This window comes from Euprymna scolopes, chromosome 7 (genome assembly GCF_053919585.1).
Source record: "Euprymna scolopes isolate OS-2025 chromosome 7, ASM5391958v1, whole genome shotgun sequence".
Classification (NCBI taxonomy): Eukaryota; Metazoa; Mollusca; class Cephalopoda; order Sepiida; family Sepiolidae; genus Euprymna; species Euprymna scolopes.
Window position 1 is genome coordinate 172,847,321 of NC_136488.1, and position 24,994 is coordinate 172,872,314.

The 24,994-nt window shown below is 29.7% G+C and overlaps 1 long non-coding RNA gene across 1 annotated transcript; it reads right to left on the reverse strand.

Annotated features, from left to right (window-relative positions):
* Nucleotides 1–5,335: 5,335 nt before the first annotated feature.
* Nucleotides 5,336–24,994, reverse strand: LOC145280154 (uncharacterized). Its single transcript, XR_013868561.1, has 2 exons — nt 24,922–24,994; nt 5,336–14,126 (listed from the first exon to the last, which is right to left on the reverse strand). It is a non-coding gene; the product is annotated as an uncharacterized LOC145280154 (long non-coding RNA).

A 24,994-nucleotide genomic window follows, 5' to 3' on the forward strand; every position in this document is an offset into this window, starting at 1 on the left:
CTGAGTGGCTTCCGGGCCTTGATAAGTGGTGATCACTGTATAAAAAAAAAAAAATAAATAAATAAATAAAAATTAAAAAATTCAAGTTCACGGGAAAATCTATTGGACATAAAGGAGACATTCCTGAAAAAGTCCAACAAAAATTTAAGTTTAAAAAAAATCCTTGCATTCAGCATTTGTGACATTTTTCATTATTTAAGAATCCTTTAAATTACATAATCCAGAAGAAATATTTTCACAATAGATTTCACGTTTGTATTTCACATCAGAAAGTATAAAGGAAATGACGATTCATCCAAATTTATTAAATATTTTAAGCAGGAACATCTGTAAATGAAAAATAAATCAAAAATATATTGTTTACAATTCAACTGGCCCAAGTCAGTACTTTTTTGATAATTTTCCAAAATATTTTCCTTTACAACTTTACTATGATATAATACTGATTACAGTAGTTGAAATGATAAGTCGAGATGAAACAAGAGTAAACAGGAATGCCTTTCGTAAAGGTTTTATCAACTTAAAAGTATACACGTGTTTTCGAGAAATCAATATGGCGGAATCCTTAATTCTAGCCAAGGGGAATAACTACGATCCTTTATTTCCAGAAGAGTCAAAGCAATTTATTCTAACAGTAGTCAAGCAATTAAATAAAAGCTTAGTTGGAAATTAATGATTTAACCAAAATCATAATCTTTTCGGTGTCATTTTGTAAAATAACTATCAACCATTTGATTGAAAACTTTCATTGGAGAGAGAGAGAGAGAGAGAGAGAGAGAGAGAGAGAGAGAGAGAGAGAGAGAGAGAGAGAGAGAGAGAGAGAGAGATCAGACAGTGAAATTTACAATTGAATTTAGTCATGGGAAAGAAGGAGTGTGAACAAATATTATTTCTTCGTTTAATTTTTTTTTTCTATTCATATGAATACATTTTATTGAATGTTGGTTTCTTTCTGAACATATTGATTTTGTAGACGAAAACTGGCAGTGCAGACGAAGATCGAAGATTCATTATGCCAACATATTTAACACCATTCATCAACTTAAGTGAATGATAAATTGTCCCATTTAGCTTCACTCATTTAAATTTCTCATTGTACTTTAGTAAAGTTCTTTCATCCGAACTTCTTAACGAAGACACAACATTAAGAATTTCTGCAAAAGCAACAAGTTCTTGTGAAGCAAATCATCCGATAACATCTTCAGAGAGAACCATTTGTTGAAAATTCCACCCTTTTCAATACTGTATCTGTCTAGATAGAGATCAGTAGTCTTCTCTTAAATTGTGTCAAGTACATTTTCTCTAGAGGATGCGACTTCTTAATCCATTGTCGATAGTCAACATTTTATCTTTGGCATTAAATTCTTTCACTTTCACTTGTTTAAAAAACCTTTCATCTTTTCTTAATGAAAATACCACATTAAGAATTGTTGCAAAAGCACAAATTACATAGATATCAGTTGACTTCTCAATCCATTGTTTGCAGTCAACATTTTATCTTTGATATTATCAGACTCTTTCACTTCCCCTTGTTAATTTGATCCATCACAATCCTGTTTGGAAATCATTTCAAGAATCTCAACCTTCACATCACTTGAGCTACTCCTCTTCATCACTAGAATAGTTATAACACATTTGACAGTCATCTTACCAAGTTCTTTGCATTAAACTGTATCAACTTTATCATTCTTTAACAGAGGTGTGAGGACACATTGCAGTTTATTCTATCACTCCCTCTAAAATTTCATAGGTGATAGAAAAATATATTTCTTTCAAAATCATTATAATCTGTTCTTTGCAGTGTTTTCATTTCTTACTCTTATCCAACTCATTAGATTTCTCCATTACTACTGCTGCTACTACTACTACTGCTACTACTTAAAATGCGGCGCATAGAAGGGAAATAAATTATATGTCTTTTTAATGCGTACTGTAAACCAAATTTAGTATTTCGGTCCTCCGTACTTAAAAAACGGAAATTATTCACTTATAAGTTTTTATTATTAAAAAAAAACAAAAAAAACAAACAAAAAAAAAAAACAGTTGACCGATTTTTTTTGTTTTTTTATTCTCTTAATGAAATACATGAGTTTTTGATTGATATATTTTAATATTTCTTTACCGGTGAATTTTTTGTTTTTTATATCTAAAAAAAGGAAATATTTTATGAAATAGAAAAAAATTGTTGTAAGCATTCCATATTTACTTGACATTCTAAGCATCACATGAACTTCCACTTAAAAAACAACAAAAAAAATTCTACGTGGTTTAAAAAAAAAAAAAAAAAATTCAACGTGGTTTAAAAAAAAAAAAAAGGTTTTACACTTTGGACTTTATAGGTAAATTTCCAAAAAAACTATTCTTTTTTTGTTTTAAATTACAATATATTATTTATTGATCTTTTATCTTCAATTTGTGATATATAAAACTTTGGTGAGTAAATTAATTATTTACTTTTTAATAGACACTTGAAAATGGGCGAGGGGGTTAATTAAAAAAAAAACATTTGTCCAAAATATTATATTTGGTTTATTGGAAAGAGCATAAAATTTCACATTGACCCTGAAAATATCCTAAAAATTGAACCAATAGAAAAATTTTGATAGATTTTTAAAGTTTAAAAATGGAAAAATATTTAACTCGTAAAATTCAATTGATTTCATTACGTAAAAAAAAAAAAATGGCTGCATGAAGATGCGCCGGCACTTTGTAAACACTGTTTTTTAAAAAATAATATTTCTTTTATTTTTCAAACAACTTTAATAGTTTATTTTGTTAGTATATTTCATAAAGAAAATAAACAATCCACTTTAAAAAGAGAAATTACGAACTTTTTATATTTTATTCGCAGTTTTGTGTGAGGGGTGTCAAAAATTCCCTCCAAATTCTGATACATCTAGTGCACAGGGGAAATGACAAAATATATAAGCAAAACACCAGACAAAAAGGCCACGAAAATTCTCTCACTTGTGCACCGTGACTTGGCAAGCCCAATGGGAAGAAACAATTTAAGGTATGTTTTGAACTTTGTTGATGATTATTCAGGTTCAATTATAGTTTATTTTCTAAAAAACAAATCCGACACTATCCTTGCCACTAAGAAATATTTAGTTGATATTGCCTTGCAGCCCCTGCACAGCTCGGTAAAATGTATTCGCTCAGATGATGGGATTGAATTTACTAGTAAAGGCTTTGAACTTCTATTAATTAACCATCATATTAAACATGAGAAATCGGCGCCGTATTCCTCATTTCAAAATGGCACCGCTGAAAGAGCATGGCAAGATGTCTACTTATCAAATCAAAATTAGCGCATAGTTTATGGACGTATGCTTTAATGGTAACAGCATATATCAGAAATAGATTGTTCAATAGAAGATTGGGCAAAAAAACACTGTATGAAGCGTTTTGTGGTGCAAAACCAAAATTGAACCGAATGCATATATTTGGTTCAAATTGCTTTACATTTATAGAAAATACTCATAAGTTAAATATTAAAAGAGAAAAAGGCATTTTCATAGATTACGATAAAAGCAGTCCAGCATATTTAATTTACTTTCCATTCCTAAATGCCATAAAAAAAAAAGGTTAGATGTGTAAAATTCAATGATACATTGAATTTAAAAAATAGTGAACCAGTGGATGAAAAACGTGAGGAAATATTACCTAGCATCTTAATCGATCACAATGAAAATATTAATAATGACGACAATTGCAGTAAAACTACTGACGTAAATATTAATCCGACACGTCGATACCCGATAAGGGAGTGAAAAAGGCCAGACTTCTTAAAAATTGAACAGATACAAGACTACGCAATTTATTACTGCTACTCGTTGAAAAGTGCACCAGAAAGTTATAATGAGGCAGTTAATTCAGAAAATCACCAAGAATGGAAAAAAAGTATGGAAACCGAATTGAAAGCTTTATCTGAAAATAATACATACGAAATGGTGGCAAAACCAAGATAAGAATATAAATTCTTGCTGGGTTTTCTCCAAAAAATCACAGCCTCTGGCAGTGAAACTTTTAAAGCAAGATTTTTTGCAAAAGGTTTTTCACAAATTTTTTGAGTGGAATATTTTGCCACATTTTCACCAACGACAAATTTAATGGCAATCAGAATTTTATTACAATTTGCCGCTCAATACAATTTAAAAATACATCAAATGGATGTAAAAAATGCTTATTTAAATGCTCCGATTAACTGTAAAATCTATATTACCCTCCAGGAGGATTTAGGCCTGATATATGTTACACTGTAACAAAGCTATCTCAAAACTTATCAAAACCGACAATTAAGGACCTTACTCGTGCAAAACAAGTCCTTCGTTATCTAAAATGAACCAAGGAACAATCTTTAATATTTAAAAAGTCGACATATCCTCTAAATTTAGAAGGATTTTCAGATTTAGATTGGGGTAACTCTGAGGATAGAAAAAATATAACGGAATACTGTTTTAGACTGTCCAAGACTGGACCTATGATCTCTTGGAAAAATAAAAAATAAAAAAACGAATTGTTGCCCTTTCTACTTGTGAAGCAGAATTTATGGCCCTTACCCATTCTGTGCAGAGGCAATTTTTCTAAGCACCCTTCTAAAATCTATTTTAAAACCAGATCTAAATAAAAAACATATAGTAATTCATTGTGACAACCAGAGTATCTTATTAGCAAATAATTCTATGATTCATTAAAGGTCGAAGCATATTGACATCAGATATCATTTCATAATTGATGAAATAAGTAAAAAATCCATTACTCTTAGTTATGTAACATCTGAAAGTAATGTAGCCGACATTTTCACTAAACCTATAAAAAGGATCAAATTAAAACATTTTATAGCCGAACTTTTTGGAATGTAATCATAAATAAATCTGTTTTTAGTAACACAAAAAGAGAAGCATGAGAAGTCGAAATCACACAAAAGGAAAAAAATGAATAAATAATAATAGATTGTAAATTGTTCCGGACACGACATTAAACTGCAACCATTTTTATCTTACTAACCAAATTAACCAACTAATACCTGACAGAATGTTTCCAGTTTTTGGTAAACAAAAGAAAATGTATATTTGTATGTATTTATTTTATATATTTGAATAGGATTATATCTGCATGTCTTTGTTTGTATGTATATATATTTGAAAAGTATGTATATATGTATTTTTATACGTATTAAACAAACAAAACCAACTTAATGTGATAAAGAATGTCTTAGTTTTGCACCCATTCTACCAATATATTGATATTTTTTGGACTAATGAGAATAAGGACAAATTCCCAACAAAAAAAAAAAAAAAAAAAAAAGAAACAAAACAAATAAACAAAAAAATGTTATTTTATTTGTTCATTTATTTGTTTACTTTTATTTTATTTCATTATTTCCCCCTTTTCTCAAGTCAAACCAAAAGGACTTTCCATTATATCAAAAAAGGTGGTGTGTTAAAATGTTTTTGACCATAATGATGGTATGACACCAATGATTTTGACGATCGCTTTTATAACCACAGTTATAACAACCAACCAATCAGAAACTTAAATGTTACTATTAAAAATATCGAATTTTGGATTAAGCTCAGTTCACCGTTGGCCTCTGTCTCAAAACGACTCAATATCAGAACTGCACTGATTCTTCACCGCCATCTTTGCTACTAGGAATTACTCAAGATCGGGACTACATTGATTCTTTGCTGATTTGATTTACTGCCGCCATCTTTGTTCAACATAATGTCTCAACACTTAACACTACTACATCGCAGTACACCACCACTTGACATAGGTGCATCCCCAGCAGAACTTTTATTCTTTTGAATGACCACTTAACAAACCCTACAATATTCTGCCACAAATGGCTGGGACTTACTAACATGCGTGAGAAGACCATCAATTAGCGGTTCATAAACAACACCAAACACACTGCGAACAGGCTACTGACATACACAAACTTTTGCAAATAATAAAACAATACATACTTTATAAACAAATTACAGGATTGCATATGGTGTCCAGCCTGTTGGTACTGCTCGCTATCACATGCCCTCAACTCTTGCTACTTCCACATTTTCTTCACAAGATACATGGATGATATTCTCATTCTAGCTCTGCCCCAGGAGGAAGCGATCTCAATTTTTAATATCTCTAATAACACAGATCCACACATTGAATTAACTATCGAGCACCTTGGCAATTCTGGAATCTTGGCATTTTTGGACTTCAGCCTAAACATTTCTGAAGATGGAAATTTATCCACCAAATTCTATAAGAAATCTGCATGTAGAGACCTCGTCATACATTACAAATCTTCCCTTCCTCATAAAACAAAAATAGGCTATGCGAAGAATGAAATAACATGCATCCACAATAAATTCAGCAAAGAAGCTGATAAAAACATCTGCACTAGTAAATCCCACCAAGTGTTAGAGACCAATGGATACCCCACACCACCCATTAAAAATCTCAACAAACCCTGAAAATGGATGTGAAACACCTTCTCTAACCCCTGCTTTCTGAAACTGCTTTATTTTAATGATAGGATCACAACAGCTATCCATAGGGAGGGTCTAGACATACTACTAATACAAACCAGGCTATTACTGTGATAACAGTTATCAAGATGCAACATCAACTACAGCAATACACCCTTGCAAACTATGAACACCATTAACATGTGCCAACATACATGCACCATATATGGCATCATGCATCAGTAGCACAGTGAGACACTTGCATATTAGAGTCAAGGAACACTTACAAACACATGCCTTTTCTTTTCACAGACACTTTCACACATGCAGCAATACCAACTAATCCATCAGAGTAGATATCTTGACCACTGAACGCAACGTTGGTCATCTTAGAATCAAAGAATCAATTCTGATTGCTAAATTGCATCCCCAGATTAAATGCCAACATGAATTAGGTTCCTCATTCCACTCACACAACCCACCATTATAAAAAATAAAATTAAAAAACAAAAAAGTAGAAAAATATTATATAAATTAAACCTTTCAATCAATACTACCTAATAAATAACCACTCAAATATTAATTGAATACATCTACTATTTATTCAGTATTACTTAATAAATAGGCACTCAAAATTTAATTGAATAGGTCTACTACTAGCAACCAAATAATATAAATCATAATAAAATAATAAATAAAACTAATATATAAGTAACTGATTCATTTAACAAATTTATTAATAACAATATATAGCAATTAAATAGTGATTTAAAATATATGTGTATATATATTTATGTATGTTTGTGGGATTGTGTGTGCAGATCAGCACATGTGTATATAGGTATATGTGGGTACATGTATACATGATCATATATATATATATATATATAATTTAATTGATGTATGTATATGTGTGTGTGTACATGTGTATGTGCTCATATATGTTTATATGCTTTGATGTCTCAAAATAAATATAATATTAACACGCAATAAATAAACAATAACATAACAAATAAATTTGAATAAATAAAAGGATTAAAATTATTTTCAACCATATATATTGAGTAAATAATTCTAATTAATAAAATAATATATAAATTAAATAATATAAGAATTAAAATAAAAAAAAACATTAAAAGTTAGCAACTCTAAATAGTCAAACTGAAATAAATTTAATACAATACATTTGACTTAGAATAAGACAAGTGGATTAAACTAAAACTCACCCAATATATTATGTCATATAATATACCACACATTACAGAATATAAGTAATCAAATATGTGTGTGTGCATGTGTGTGAATGAGTGCATATGAATGTGTAGATGAGCTTGTAATTGTACAATTGGATGCATGCATGCACGCATACATTCTAATCATGAATTAATCACCCTTAAATTAATTCACTTAGTTTCCCCTTATTAATAAAATTAAATTTAAATTCTATTGTTTAACTGTTCCTTCAATGAGAACACAGAAAAAATAATAAACAATAATTATATTTAAAATATAATTTATAAATGCATGTATAAATAAAAAAAAATTAAATAATGCTGAATTATGAAAGTCCCACACTAAAAATATATAATTATATTGAAATAGAATAAAATAAAATAAATAATACATTTCAGGTCATTATTTTCTGTGAGATTGTTAGTGTTTACGTGGGCGCATTTGAATCAAAGTCAACACATCTAACAAAGAAATCTTTCTCGAAATATTACAGAATACAAATATTCAAGTCTACCATCTGCTGCAGGTAATCACAATGCAAATATAAATGTATAATGTATTAATATTATTTTTGCATATGGATGTTATATAATCTAATTTTATTTCTGGGTATAGATATAAGACATTTTTATAATAACTTTTGTGTATAAATATAATAAAAGTTATTGAAATTATTTTTGGATATAGATGTTATTTTTGAGTATCGATATAATAAACAATTTGCTATTTTTGAGTATCGATATAATAAACAATTTGTTATTTTTATGTATAGATATAATACAATCTATTATTATTATTTTTGTGCATGCATATAATTTATTATTATTTTTGTGTATGCATATAACTTATTACTATTTTAGATATGGCTATAATATAATTTATTATTATCTTTGAGTATTTATGCAATAATTCATTTTTATTTTTAAGTATGGATATAATTAAAGTTATCATTATTTGTAGGATGTAATGAAAATCATTATTGTCGGTTATTAGTATAATACAATTTTATATTATTATTTTGGGGTATTGATATAATAAAATTTATTATTATTTTTTGGGTATAAATATAATTTATTATTATTCTATTTAGGTATGGATATAATAAAATGGACCAAGTAAAGAATAGATACCCTAAAGCAGACGACACCACCTAGCGGTGACAAGCGCACATTTCAACTAACACGATTAGTTTGCTATTTGACGTGTTTACAAACAACCGACGCCATGTGCTTGTGCCAATGTCAAAGTCGAATCACCGGTGTTAGTTGAAATGTGCGCCCGACACCGCCAGGCGTCGTCGTCTGCTACAGGGTATCTATTCTTTAGTTGGTCCAATAAAATTTATTATTGTAGGATGTAATAGAAATTATTTATAATTATTCAGGTATGGATATAATATAATGTATTATTTTTTTAGTTATGAATATAGTACATTCTTTATTTTATTTTTGGGTATGGATATTATACAATTCATGAAGGGCATACATTATTATAGTTTTTATAATATTATATCATTATATTATTTGATAGCATGATTATATATTATTATTTTATAGTATTATATTATTGTGATTATTATATAGTAATATAATATATAATTTTTATTTAATATTGTAGCATTATAATATAATTATAAATTAGTGTTCACCTGTAGAAAAGGCAATATTTGTGTGCATTGTCTTTTAGGTCTGGATATAATACAATTTATGAAAGGCATAAAACTAGGAAACTGTTTGAAGTGTTTTGCTTGTAAGTTGTCTACAAGTATTACCCATGAGGTAACTACCACATAAAGTTATGGGAAATAAAATTTATTATTAATATTTTGGTTATGGATAAAATACAATTTGTTATTAGTTTTTGACAGTGATATACAATTATTTTTATTTTGTATGGACGTAATAACATTTTATGTTATTTTTTGATTTGGATATAATAAAGTTTATGACTCTCGGGTATGAAAATAACATTAGCATTATACTGTCTTTATATTCTGCAGATATAGTATTATACATTTTGCTAAGAATCTAGTTAAAATGCAATCAGACTCTTTCATTGAAATTTTTGACAGAATTCAAATGGGAACAAAATTTGAATTTATTTAAAAATTCTTCAGAATACACAGATAATTTCCCTGGCTTGTAGACAAAACAAAACTGTAGCATTGTAACTTTCTATTAGCTCTGTTTTTTATAAAAAAACAGAACAGTTAACAATATCAAATTTTTATAGTCTATCTAGTTATTTTCAATGCCATTGCACCATTATGGCACCATTTTAGACTTATGTGTATGGTATCAATGTGAAATCGCCTACAAATGAAGAATTTTCTTTTTCTTGAGAAGGTGAATCAGTCGAGACTAAATCTAAAAATGTACCAAAACATCCTTATGTAATACTGTAGTAATAGGCAAGACAAAATTACAAACCAAACGAAATAAAATGGCTTCAGTCAAAAGTACATAAATTCATCCTTTTCTTTTCCCGTCTTTTTCTTCTCTGACCTTTTTTCTTTAACTCTCAGTATGTCCCTTTGTCTTTTGCAGATTTGAAGAAGGCATATATTGTACAAATACATGATATGAACTGAATAAAAAGATTTTGCAGTTCCTATTATATCAGGTTCTCAGACATTTTTCCCTCTTTAGATGAGAATGAATACAGAGAAAAATAATAAAAAGAACACAAACTAGCTGGAGTCGTGATACTTTATAGAATTCAGTTAAAATGCATCTGTGAAAAGGTATTTTTATTTTAAACAAACTTTTAAGATATAAACTAATTATATTATTCTATTTTAAAAATATAATGTAAAAGTATCACCAACTTTATCGGTAGATTATGGAGAAAATAATTTACCATTTTTTTTACTAAGTCAATTTATTTTATTTTGAATTGTATGGCCGTACAAAGGATTTTCTTTTCTATGAAGTAGAGAGTATAATGTTGGTGATTTTTTTACTAAAAAAATCTTAACGATAAAGACTTATTTAAGTCAGTATAATTTCGTTTGTTTATTTTTAATTTTTTTATTCTTTTGCTTTTTTCCTGGGAATGGATAGACATTCAATGGCAATTTCACAAACTCCAATCGAGAGATCTTTTCAGGATTCTAACCATCCTTTTAAGTGTAATTGTATATCTTTTATGGTTCAGCAAGTATATTTGCCAGTTGAGATAGTTACACACTCTATTGTGTCGTATGTTATAATAGCCGTTTCCCAGCAGAAACTTAAAACAAGAATCCAGATTGTTTAAATTACTCATCTTCTTAAAAGCATTGCTCATCAAGCCTTGATCGTGAGCAACCATTATCATCCTCTTCTGATCATAGTGAAGCTATTTGCTTTTCAGCTTCATTAATTATATATTCCTGGAATAGTTCTTTCAGAAAATATTTAGCATATTGTTGCTTGGCCCATTCTTTCAGTTTCTTATTATGGAAAGTGTTGGTGTATTTCTTGTGTTTTATTGGACTTGTTTGATGTTTTTTTCTCATTTGTAAGACAATCTTGTCCAAAATGTTGGACCAGTTTCTGATGAAGATTGTTTTACTGGATCTTGTTTCTAAATGTATCTTATGATGAGAGTTTTTGAAGATCAACAGATATTGACCGATGCTCACAAAATATAGTGGTTCTATATGATTAATTTCTGAGACCCTATCTCCTGCTCCTCTGGGCAAATACTGGCTTGATAGACACTGGTTTCTTTAGAGTGACAACATTTTTTAGATTTTAGTGTTTAGCTTGTTAATATCATTTAGTGACAAGTCAATAATGCCAAAGCTGTGTTATCACTTGCATCACAAATTGGTTAATGGCAGTTACTTTTTGTATGTAAACAATGTTTTGCAGAGATGTCTTATATGACATACATATTTTCTACAGATTTTAACTCTTATCTCGATATGTTTAATTTAATCATTCCTTTCAATGCAAAGGAATTTATATTATAAAGTATTAGTATTGCAACTTACCCTCTAAATTTTTTATGTCACTATCTTCATCAAGCTATTTTCTACATGAACACTCTTGCATGTACTTGGCACAATAGTCTGGGCAAAACTTTATTCTAATATCTTTGCAGAAGGTATATACAATCTGCAAGAGTCAATGTCAGTCAGTATCTGAGCTGAGATACAGCTTGAGGTAATCCATGAGGAACAGATTGTTGATTCTTTTGTTTGGGTGTTGCTGGTGGCCGTGGTGTAGTTTTGTCCTGTATGTGTATGTATCAGACTGAATTTACTTTCCACGAACAAAAATATCTACATAATTTACAAAAATATAGCATTTTCTTTATATTTGCATTTGATTTCAATTTGCTCAAATGAATCACGGATGCCCCTTACTGGGACTAAAACTTGTATTCTATACGGGATACATATATATCCAAGTGTTCAATAAAGATTCCTCACTACCTCTCGAATGTTGAGTAAGCAAAACAGTAAAGAACACATCCGTATGTTTTTGTTTTGTCTAGCAACATCATGTTAGATGCAGTCATGTCATGTCAGGAAATCTGATTCAGACTTTTAAATATTTTCAGGGTTTAGTTCTCGGGTTAAGTAACCTTATTTCATGTTGTCCTGATAAACCTTTGTATAATGAGACTGAAACCACTTCAGGATGGTGATTAGTAGATAATACACATACTCCTGCTTTATGTGTTTCCATATGCATGTCTAAACTCCATTCATCAGAAGAGGAATATTCACATATTTTACAAGAATATGTTTTTTCTCCACTGTGAGTTTGCATATGTTTGACTAAACTTGACTGAGAAGAATAAGAATAATCACATACATTACAAGAATATGGCTTTTCACCTGTATGTGTTCGAATATGTCTGACTAAATTTGGTTTACGAGAACAAGAAAAATCACACACATTACAAGAATATGGCTTTTCTCCTGTGTGTTTTCGCATATGCAGGACTAAACCTGATTTAAGAGAACAAGTAAATTCACATATTTGACAAGAATATGGCTTTTCTCCAGTGTGTTTTCGCATGTGTATGACTAAACTTGAGTTAGAAGAACTAGAATAATCACACACGTTACAAGAATATGGTTTTTCACCTGTGTGTGTTCGTATATGCCTGACTAATGCTACATTAGATGAAAAGGAATAATGACACACGTTACAAGAATATGGTTTTTCACCAGTGTGTTTTCGCATATGTATAACTAAATTTGCTTTACGACAACTAGAAAAATCACATACATTACAAGAATATGGCTTTTCACCTGAGTGTGTCTGAATATGTCTGACTAAATGTGATTTACGAGAAAAAGAATAATTACACACGTTACAAGAATATGGCTTTTCACCACTGTGTACTTGCATATGTCTGATTAAGTATGATTTACAAGAACAAGAATAATCACATATATTACAGGAATATGGCTTTTCACCAGTGTGTTTTTGCATATGTATTGCCAAACCCTTTTTATGACTAAAAGAAGATTCACACACGTTACAAGAATATGGTTTTTCACCACTGTGTGTTCGCATATGTGCAACTAAACGTGATTTACGAGCACAAGAATATTCACATATTTGACAAGAAAGTGGCTTCTCTCCAGTATGTATTTGAATATGTTTCACTAAACTCGACTTACTAGTACCGGAATAATCACAGATATTACAAGAATATGGCTTTTCACCACTGTGTTTTCGCATATGTATGACTAAATCAAATTTATTAGTACTACAATATTCACATATTTGACAAGAGTATGGCTTTTCTCCAGTATGTGTTTGAATATGTCTGATTAAATTTGCTTTACGAGAACTAGAATAATCACATACATTACAAGAAAATGGCTTTTCACCTGTGTGTGTTCGCATATGTTTTGCTAAATTTGATTTATCAGAAGAAGCATAGTCACACACGTTACAAGAATATGGTTTCTGTTTTATATGTGTTTCCATTATTTTGTTCTTTTTAGAATTTCTTGGAATTGATAAATTATATTTATCATAAAATATTTATTTTCTGCTCCGGTTGTTTAAGTCTTTATTTTTACTTAAAATTTATTCATTTACTTTGTTGCTTTATTTGAATGTGACCATGTACATTTGACATTTAGCAATTCAAGTTTATTGAAATATTCAGGAAAAATAAAGATGTCTATAAACAGATGCACATAGATTATTATAATTACTTCCTCATATCTAACTTCTTATATCATTTTAAAGTAGACATTCCTATAACAAGGTTCAACAAAAAGTAACGTTTCTTTAAAATATCCTTGCACTTAGCATGTGGCATTTTTCATTATTTAGGAATACTTCTTAAATTACATAATCCAAAGAAAACATTTTCACAACAGATTTCACTTTTGTATTCAATATTAGAAAATACAAAGTAAATCACAAAGGAAATGATGATTCATCCAAAATTTTTAAGCAGGAACATCTGCAAAATAAAAATAAATTAAAATTATATTATTTATAATTCAATTGGTTAAAATTCCTGATAGTTTTATAACTTCTAAAAGAATTTTCCCTTTAGACTTTACTATGGCATAACATTGATTGCAGTAGTCAAGCAATTAAATAACACCTTTGTTAAAAATTACAATCAACTATACTTGGAAATAAAAATCTATATTCAATGATATATTTATTAATAACTAGCAAGACCATCACTGAAAAAAATATTGTCACAATGTTGTGAAGAGGATCAATTTCCAATAATCGTTATAAGCATTACAAATGCACACAAACATTTTTCAATATATATACCAAAAGAAAGTTGGAGAAATATAGCAAAAACATCTTTTGCTTTGTGACATATTTACGTTTAAAAATAAAAACAAAAAATTTAATTTTAGTTATAAGCGTTTAAAATACTGAATATCGATTCTGAAAAAGTCGGCCATCGTTGTTTAGTTGCTCCCTTGGCCAAAATTGTTATGTAAGTGTAGTTTAAAGGTGCATATAACTTGATTCAATAATATTCTTTATAAAATGCAAATAGGGCACAAATGCATAGTTAAACTGAGGTGACTTTTGTTTTTTTAATTAATTTCCCAACAGTATTTTCAAATAACTTTGTGCTCATGCACGTATATTACCACCACACGATGTTTTTTAATAAATAATATTTTAAAAATCAAGTTTTATGATTTCCTTTTGTTTTTTTTAATTAAATTGTTAAGTGTAAGTACAGAAAGAACCATGCCCTCCCCATGTTAATAATCGCTTGCTAAATAGTAACATTAATAATTTTCTCACGGTATCAGAAGTGCATAAATACCACAATAATAATGTTTGATGCACTATTAGTCATAATTACTCAATTAGTTCTTGATGTAAGTATCCAATTTAATCAATTTTATTTAACTTTCAATGGAGCTCAAAATCGATTTCTCCTGTCTAGAATAAAAACTAAGAAGTTTTATAGAGTTACAAATTATATAAGTTTTCAATCGTTTTGTTAATAATATAAGAAAAAATTCTGTATATATTGGTATAAATAAATAATAGTTGTTTAGTATTTAAAGGAAATTGGGTTAATTTATTTTTTAATGATTGCGTCATTCAGAGAGAGCAGCCATATGTGTAAAAGTTGACCATGTTTGTTCATGTAATAAGATTGTAAACTGGAATAATCTGTTCATCAGGTCTCAGCCAATGGGGAATAAGGGATTTTTAGAAGGGAGAAATTATTTTAGAAATGTGGAAAGGAAAGTTAATGATAATTATCTAAGTTTATGATCCAATTACAAATGGCATAAGATCATTATAGTAATAATATGGATACCTCTTCCCGGTGATGACTGGGAGTGGTGACATTTTAGAATCAAACGGAAAAATACAAACTACTTCCTCTAAAACTGTAGGTGATCATGACGTTTCTCCTAGGAAGTAAAGTAGAATTTTTTTTAACGAACAAATGTATCCATAAAGGCATTGTAAAGTTACATAAGATAATGCATAATAGCTTAAACATAATAAATTTGTATGCAGTATCTGTTGTTGCAAACCTACCATAATTTGGTCCAGAGGAGAATTTCTGCAAACCAAAATATTATATAGAGATGTGACTGAAATAAATAAACCCACAAACTACAATCACTTATAAACACTAGAACATATTGATGAACATAACAGAATTGCTAGGGAAATATTATTGATGAGTTAAAGGATATGGATTATAACTATTCAGTAATCAAGTACTATATATTTTTAACATAACTGACAAGATTTCTTTGAAAATCCTTGCATAAGATTTGTGTGATCATTTGCACCACAGTCAATGCAATATGTTTTCCACAACACCATGATCAGAACGTTCAAAACCTATGCATAACATCAGGTTGTTGTTCAATAGATGAAATTGTCCTTGACAGAAATCTTAAATGATTACAAATGTTTTTATTATAAGATACCAAACATTCTCCTGACAAGGTTCCTACACAACAGTAATCGTAACTTAATTGAATGTTGAATTATCCCATTTAACTTCACCGTTTTAAGTTCTCATTAGTTCCTACTTTAGCAAAGTTCTTTCATCTTAACTTTTCTTTGTGATGATACAACATTAAGAATTGTTGCAAAAGCAAGAGTTCTTCTGAATCATATGGATGCATTCAATAACCTCTACAGAGAGGGCTGTTTGTTGCCATTCCACCTTTTCCACTGGCAGTATTATATCAGTCTACATAGAAACCAGTAGTCGGCTCTTAAATTGTGTCAAGTATACTTTCTCTAGAGGATCTGATTGGGGCTTATCACTCAGATTTAAGGTTAATGGTACGACATATTCAAGTGAGGTGGGCTTGTCACTCAGACATAATGTGATCAAACCAGAACAAGATTAGTCCGGAAGAAAGCGTTACAGAGACTTAAATTAGAACTATGATTGAAAATTGCTCAAAAAAAGGGCCAGCGAAAGAGGAATTAGAGCCTTTTTATTTTAATGGCAGATTCGGGGAAAAAGCAGATAACCCTATGAGTTAGAAGAGAGAGATGGCATGGTCGCCAATGTGAAATACATTTTTCTTGTAAGAAAAAAACAAAGTCGAATTTAGGAAAGAATATTACTGTAAAAGTGATATTTTGGAGATATCTAGCAGATTGTTTGAGCTAAAGTTTTGACCCAATGGGCGGGGTCAAGAACGGTTACCCGGTGTGTGAGAAGATCATCAATGAGAATCCTTGCTGTGGAAAATCATCTGATTCAGAAGTGTGGGGAGAGGTAGATGATTATTCAATCAGGATGAACCAAGGTGTGACGGTTTGGACAATGATGGGTTAGCTGGAACACCCAGGTATGCTCCGATCCATACCAACCCTGCGTACATAAGGCACTGCAGAACAAGAAAAAATCAGTTTTTGCAGCAAGTGAGGAGTGAGTTTTGAACTCAGGACTTGGAGCCTGTTGACTTGGTGGGGGAGAGGGAACTGTCCACTGCCCCACACACACACCAGTCGTTCAAGTATGCAATCGTCCTTTGACTGATTGAAGCAAGATATTGGTGGTTGAAAACCAGAAGGTTTGACTATTGTAACTACAAGAAAAAGAGACTTGAAAGCATTTTATTTCTTTTATTTTTTATTCTCCTTTGAAAAACTGTACATACTTATTTTTGTTTATTTTTCTCTTTTGGAATAATCAACTTCATGTGAAAAATAGAACCAGTCAATGTTGTTTATTGTTGCTATTACTAACAAGTGAACTTAAGAAAAGCAAGCAACCAAGTTGTATGATCTTTCTTTTCAGCAGAAGAAAGAGCATAGGAGAGATCAACTGCTGCATCCAATGTCATATCAACTCTGTCTTTGTGAAAGCCACTAGAACTATGTCTTAAGACCTTGGTGGATGTTTGAGTTGAACCACCAAGGACTGCACTTGTAACTGTGTGGACACTAGTCTTCTTCATGTTTAATCTTAACTAGTGAAACTGAGGCCCCAACTTAGTTAAAAATAGATTTAGTGATTCTGTAAGTTATATATATATATATATATATATATATATATATATATATATATATATGCTAATTTTTCAAATTCAAAAATACTAAATTTGGAGCACTAACTGCTCTAAAAGGCAAGAATGAGCGGGAAATGGGGGATTATTATACATTAAATTTATATTAAAAAATAATCCCCTGCAACTCTAAATTATTTTTTGTTGTCATGTTTGTCTTTTTTCACAAAGATGTTAATTGCCTAAAAAGTAGAATCTTTTTTAGTTGTTTTATTGGCAGCTAGGTCATTTATTACTACAATCAAAATTTAGAAGTATATTTGAAAACCAATATTTCTTGAAGGAAATTTTATAAAAAAATCACAAAATGCATTAATTTTAACAAAAAAGGGCTTTTGGATTTTTCTCAATAAATAAAACTTGTCACTTTAAAGTAAACAGTTGACAATGGGTGCTGCTACTGTTACAATTGCTGGATCGTTTATAAGCGTGGGTACTATTAGTCAGGTTAATATTTGAGTGGGGGAGGCTAATTAAAAATTGCTCATACCATTAAAATTAAAGGGAATTCTGAAAAAATGAGTTTTTCATAACAAATCTTTATCCATTTTTTATGACAAAAGAAGTCAAGGGATACAAAATGGATTCAACCAAAAAGCCATTGACCCAAATTTTCCAAAAATGATATACTTTACTATATAAATCTTAGGCATTTTTGAAGGATTTTGTCAAATTCGTTAGAAAATTTGCAAACATTGAGAAAATTCTGTACTCTTTTATTATTATAAATTCCAGCATTATTAAGATGGTGTTTTAACAAACTTTTTTTATTTTTGATCACAAGTTATTTAGGCTTTATGTACGAAAGTGTACATGCTATCCATAAAGACAACAATTCTAACAGGATGGACGATTCATTCAACCATTCACGGACTCATTAATGTAAGGGACTATTACTCTCTACTATTCTCTGCACAGTGAGACAATTTAACAAAACTAATTAGGATTCCTTCCTTTACGTAATATTGTCTCCTAAGAGCTAAGAATATTTATATTGGATTTAATTATTCGGTGGAATTAACCGCATCCTTTCTATTAAAATCATGATCAAATGGATCCATACCAAGAACATTCAAACTCTACTCAATAGAGATTTACCTACCTCTTCTTACAAAGTTCAAACTACCAGACTCAGCCAAGATGTTAAATGACGCAATGATTTTGCAAATCCAGAAGAATGGATGACTGGCTTAATCAACCAGGTAAGTTCGCCTTTCTTAAATTGTGTCAATTTTTCTCTCTGCCAAAAATTCTAAACTTTGTGAGAATAAATTTCTTACATTACTTTATCAAATATTTATTGATTTCTTTACATTTATTAAAAAATAACATGTAATTTCTTTTGTGTTTTTCTTTGACAAATAAAATATAATTTTTTAATTATCAAAATATATTTTTGAAAGGAGGAAAAAAAACTTTATCAAACATAATGCATGTGGATTTCATGTAACACAGTTAATAAATGAAATGTGAAAATTTTTCCAACTGGAAGTTAAATTAAGAAAAACAGATTCTGAGCGATGTAGGAAATTAGTGCTGAAACTTGGGTTAATTGCCCTAAAATGCCAGAATGAGTCAGAAATGGTTGATCGACTCGAAGTTTATAGCAAACAGTGTCAAATTTAAAATTATTTTATATTTAAAAAAAAAAAAAGAAATATTTCATAAAGTAGTATAATTTTTATAATACTAAAAAAATATTCAAAAATCGAGTCATCTATTCTTCTGTATCAAAAAAAAAATAAAACAACAAAAAAACCCAACTTAAACATGACTGTCATCTATAAATATAAAAGCGAAAATGTATGTATGTATGTATGTATGTGTGTGTGTATGTATGTATGTGTGTTCGCTTTTTCTGCGTGTGTACAAAAGGCCTTTTTCAGAGAAGCGGTCGCTCGCTTCACAACTTTTTAAACTTTTTATATCACATATAAATCATAATATCTCACAGTTAACAATGAAGCTCGCCTGTCTATTTAATTTGCTCAATTTTGGGAAGATAAATATTCAACATTTGTTGCTCACTGCATGTGGGTTAGTCTTTTTCCTATAACATCTTGGGAGAAAAAAAAAGCGTTCAGCAGTAAATGAAATCCTGCAGTCAAACTTGACCTTATTAACTCATTAAAACGGGCACCTGCTAAATCCAAGTAATTAAATAAATTCAAACGTGTTTCCGTTAGCATCTCGCGGTGGGGCAATGGTTAACGTCGCACATTTTTTTTTCCCCACTTTAATTTACAACTTTGCCTCAAGGGTTCGGGTTCGATTCTTATACTTACTTTTTTTAACCCCCCCCCCCCCGGAGTTTCCATACACACCTCCAAACACCCGGGCAACACCGGGTACCCCTCGCTAGTCTATAATATAAATCTCATCTGTCTGTTTAAATATATGTATGTATGTTTGTATGTCTGCCTAAAACTTTCAACGGAGGCGACGGATTTTCATGAGATCGGTATAATTTTGAAGCTCACCGTCTCAGATGACAAATATCGAAAAATTGGCCAAAAACATTAATTTCCTCATCATCAACTGGGCAGTTTTCTACAACGAGGGGTCGATTTTTTGCAAGCCATTTTTGCAAGTCATTGTATCGGTAGGATTGACTTTGCCTAATTTTAACGTTTTGAACTTCCGGTCGTGTCAATGGCATAGGAGTAAGATGTCTGGTTTTCTTTCACTTTCTTTTCCGCCTTCATGTCACAGGTTCAAGCCTGCCTGCCTACCACTACTTTTTTTTTTGCTCAGTACACACCTCCAGGCACCCAGGCTAGTCTATAATATAAATCTCATCTGTCTGTTTAAATATACGCTGTGTTTGTTTGTATGTTTGCCTAAAACTTTCGACAGAGGCAACAGATTTTCACAAGATTGGTATCATTTTGAAGCTTAACCCGACTACAAATATCGAAAAATTCACTAAAAACATTAATTCCTTCACTCTCAACTGGGCACTTTTCTACAAGGAGGGGTCGCTGTTTTCACCGATATTTTCGGAAATCATCTCCTCTTTTTGATTGACTATCCTTAATTTAAACCTTAGCCACTTCCGGTTTGGCGATGAATGCAACGGCAAAGACGTCACATCTTTTTTCATGTTCTTTTCCTTCTTCGCGATACGAGTTCGAGCCTGCCTGCCTGCCTAGGTGTGTCAGAACTTTTGGAGAATTTTTGACACCCCTAACACAAAATTGCGAATAAAATATAAAAAACTCGTAATTTCTCTTTTTAAAGTGGGTTGTTTATTTTCTTTATGAAATATACTTAAAAAATAAACTATTAAAGTTTTTTAAAAAATAATAGAAATATCATTTTTTAATTTTTAAAAAATAGTGTTTACAAAGTGCCTGCACGTGTTCATGCAGTCATTTTTTTTTACATAATGAAATCAATTGAATTTTACGAGTTAAATATTTTTATATTTTTAAACTTTAAAAAGCTATCAAAATTTTTTTAATGGTTCAATTTTTACAATATTTTCAGGTCCAATGTGAAATTTCATGCTCTTTCTGATAAACCGAATATAATATTCTAGTTAACGTTTTTTTTAAATCCCCCCATTTTGAAATGTCTATTCAAATGAAAATAATTAATTTTCTTACCTGAAATTTATATATCACAAGTTGAAGATAAAAGATCAATAAATAAAATAAGCTAATTTAAAACAACAAAAAAAGAATAGTTATTTGCAAATTTACCCGTAAAGTCCAAAGTTTAAAACCTTTATTTTTGAAAAAACATGTTGAATTTTTTTGTTTTATTTTTAAGTAAAACCTTATAATCTTGTTATATTGTCTAGAAAATTTCGTACAATTATGACAATTTTTTCTATTTCATTCAATGTTTTTTTAGATATTTAAAAAAAAAATCACTCCATAAAGAATATATAAAATATATATTAAATCAAAAGCTCATGTATTTCTTTGAGAGAAGAAGAAGAAAAAAAAATTCGTCGAGTGTTTTTTTTTTTTTTAAAGGAAAAAACTGATAAGTAAAATGTGATCTTTTTTCACCTACGGTAACACATATTTCTTCACGCACAACGTTTGATGGCTCACGCATATGTGTTTGTTTTTATGTTTTATAGTCCTTTTATACATCTGTATTTCAAAACAGGAGGAAACGCCGGCTAGCTAACACCAGTTAATGCTTACATGATGATGGTCTTTTCAAATAGTTGTCTAAAAAATTCTTTTATTTAAAAAAAATACATGGAATATAAAATATAAATATGGACAAATTCTCATAAATTAAGAATGGAAGCATCCTTTGATTAGTATTGTATATAGGTAAGTGAATTTTTGAATTTATATATATTTATTATATTTAGATTAAGTTAAAATTCGTTGAATTTCGTGAAATCTTTTTTAAAGAAAACCGATTTAAAACAATATATATTTTTCCATAAAACCTCTTATTATTTTAAAGTTTGGTCTTTGCTCCTCTTATTGAAAAAAAAAATTAGGGTTTAAATTACATTATTCATATGTTATAAGCTTCGAAAGATAGCAAGTCTATTTAATCACTCCTTTTTTTAATGGCGACTTCCGACACTCCTACTGCCTGCCTGTCTACCACTTTTTTTTCTTTTCTTTTGCTCAACACACACCTCCAAACGCCAGGCACCCAAGCTAGTCAAAAATAAAGACAACAGGAAGTTCGATTTCGTAAAAGGAACAATTGTACATCGGTAACCGATTTTCAACTAACACCAGTTTTGGTCACCCATAATTTAAACTTTCGTAATAAATGAAGATAATAACAGTCTTTGCTGTAAAAAGTCGATAGTTTTTTTTTTGTTTTTTGTATTTTTTTTTTTTTGTACAAAGACTCAATGTTGTTGTTGGATTGTTGGGATGCCTTGCCTTTCTCTGTTCTAAGCGCAAGTCTTTAAAAATAAAAACGAAAACAGTTACCTTTAAATTTCGCCACCTGATGTTCACAATTAGGTCATTAACTTTTTTTTGTTCATTTGCTTATTTTAAAAAATACAATTTAACCCCCCCCCCACCAAAAAAAACAAACAAAAAAACAACAGAAATCGTTTGATTTTGTAGATGACAGTCCCGGTCAAAACCTTCGTAAACACCGGGTGATGTAACTTGAAGAAACCGCAAAAAAGTTGTCCTCAAAAACAAAAATACCCAAGTGCTCAATTTTTCATCAAATAATGTTCAGGCTAAACTGCGGTTTTACCCGTAAAAATGAATTCTGAAGCCTTTACACTGACGAATAACGTTTGTTTTTTGGTTAAATAAAAATTTGAAACGAGTAAAATATTTTTCTTTCAGGGTTTGTATTACTGTGTACACATATATTCGAAAAAGAAGTCAAAAAATAAATATATAACAAATAAATGTTATCAAAGGCAAGATAAGTTACTTTTCTACCAAACTGGATATATTTTTCGTGTTTTTATGCAATGTAACATGTTTATTCAACTCGAAAAACATACAGTGTTTACCGATGTATTGGAAAATCCAAGATGGCCTCCGACTCCCTCTTTAACACAGTAAGTTTAGGAAAAGGTGTTATAAAAAAAAAACTGGATAAAATACTGTTAAAAACTCGCTCAATATATGTTACCGTGACATAGGTTGACATATATTCGGCGGGGTTTTAATAGTATTTTGTCTAGTTTTTATTTATAACACCTTTTCCCAAACTTACCATGTTAAAGAGGGAGTGAGGCGCCATCTTGAATTTTCCAATACATCGGTAAACACTGTATGTTTTTCGAGCTTAATAAACATGTTACATTGAATAAAAACACGAAAAATATATCCAGTTTGGTAGAAAAGTAACTTATCATGCCTTTGATAACATTTATTTGTTATATATTTGTTTTTTTGACAACTTTTTCGACAGAAATTTCGTGAAAATAGTGAATAATTCCACCCCATCTTTCCAAGCTTATAACTCCTCGAAAAATGTAATTCAAGCCCTAATTTTTTTTTTCAATTAAAGGAGTAAGGACCAAGGTTTTATTAAAAAAAAAAACAAAACAAAACAATGTGTTTTTTTTTTTTTTTAAAAGGTTTTAAACTTCGGACTTTACAGGTAAATTTCTAAAAAAGCGATTTTTTTTTTGTTTTAAATTTGAATATATTATTTATTGACCTTTTCTCTTCAATTTGTGATATATAAAACTATTAACCATAAATTAATTATTTACTTTTTAATAGACATTTCAAAATGAGAGGCGTAAATTATTCGACCCCCTATCTTTCTAAGCTTATAACTCCTCGAAAAATGTAATTCAAGCCCTTATTTTATTTTCAATTAAAGGAGCAAGGACCAAGGTTTCATTAAAAAAAAAAAAAGACAAAAAGAAACAATGTGTTCTTATAAAATAAGGTTTTAAACTTCGGACTTTACAGGTAAATTTCTAAAAAAGCGATTTTTTTTTTTGTTTTAAATTTGAATATATTATTTATTGACCTTTTCTCTTCAATTTGTGATATATAAAACTATTAACCATAAATTAATTATTTACTTTTTAAGAGAAAGTTGAAAATGGGTGACACTTGGGGGGGGGGCGTGAATTTAAAAAAAAAAACGTTTGTCTAAAATATTATATTCGGTTTATTGGAAAGAACATAAAATTTCACATTGACCCTGAAAATATCGTAAAAATAGAATCAATAGAAAAAGTTTGATAGATTTTTAAAATTTAAAAATTGAAAAATATTGAGTTTAAAAATTGAAAAATATTGAGTTCGGAAAATTCATTACTGTTTAAAAAAAAAAAATATTTTTATTACTTTTAAAACAACTGTAATAGTTTATTTTGGAAGTATAATCCATAAAGAAAATAAATAACCCACTTTTAACAGAGAAATTACGAGATTTTTATATTGTATTCGCAGTTTCGTGTTAGGGGTGTCAAAAATTCCTACAAAAATTCTGATACTGCTATGTGTACAGTAATACAAACCCAAAATATAACTTCTTTTTTTAATTAATTTAAAAATACATCAAACAAAATTGAAATGTAAAACGAAATAAAAACGGCCCTCTTGCAGTTTAAGGAAACAAAAATATGAGAAGAAAATGGGACAGAAGTCGTGTTACACCGGTAGTAAGAATGCCACTTTATTTTACAATAATTATTTTTTATACTAATAATTATTAAATACGTAGCAATTAAATTACATAAAAACATTTGCACTTGATGACGTGGTTTGATGTAATAAAAACAAAACTTACCAATATTCATATTGTGATTCGGGGGGCGTTTTGTGCGTTTAAATTTAGACATTTGGATCAAATAATTTTTTTT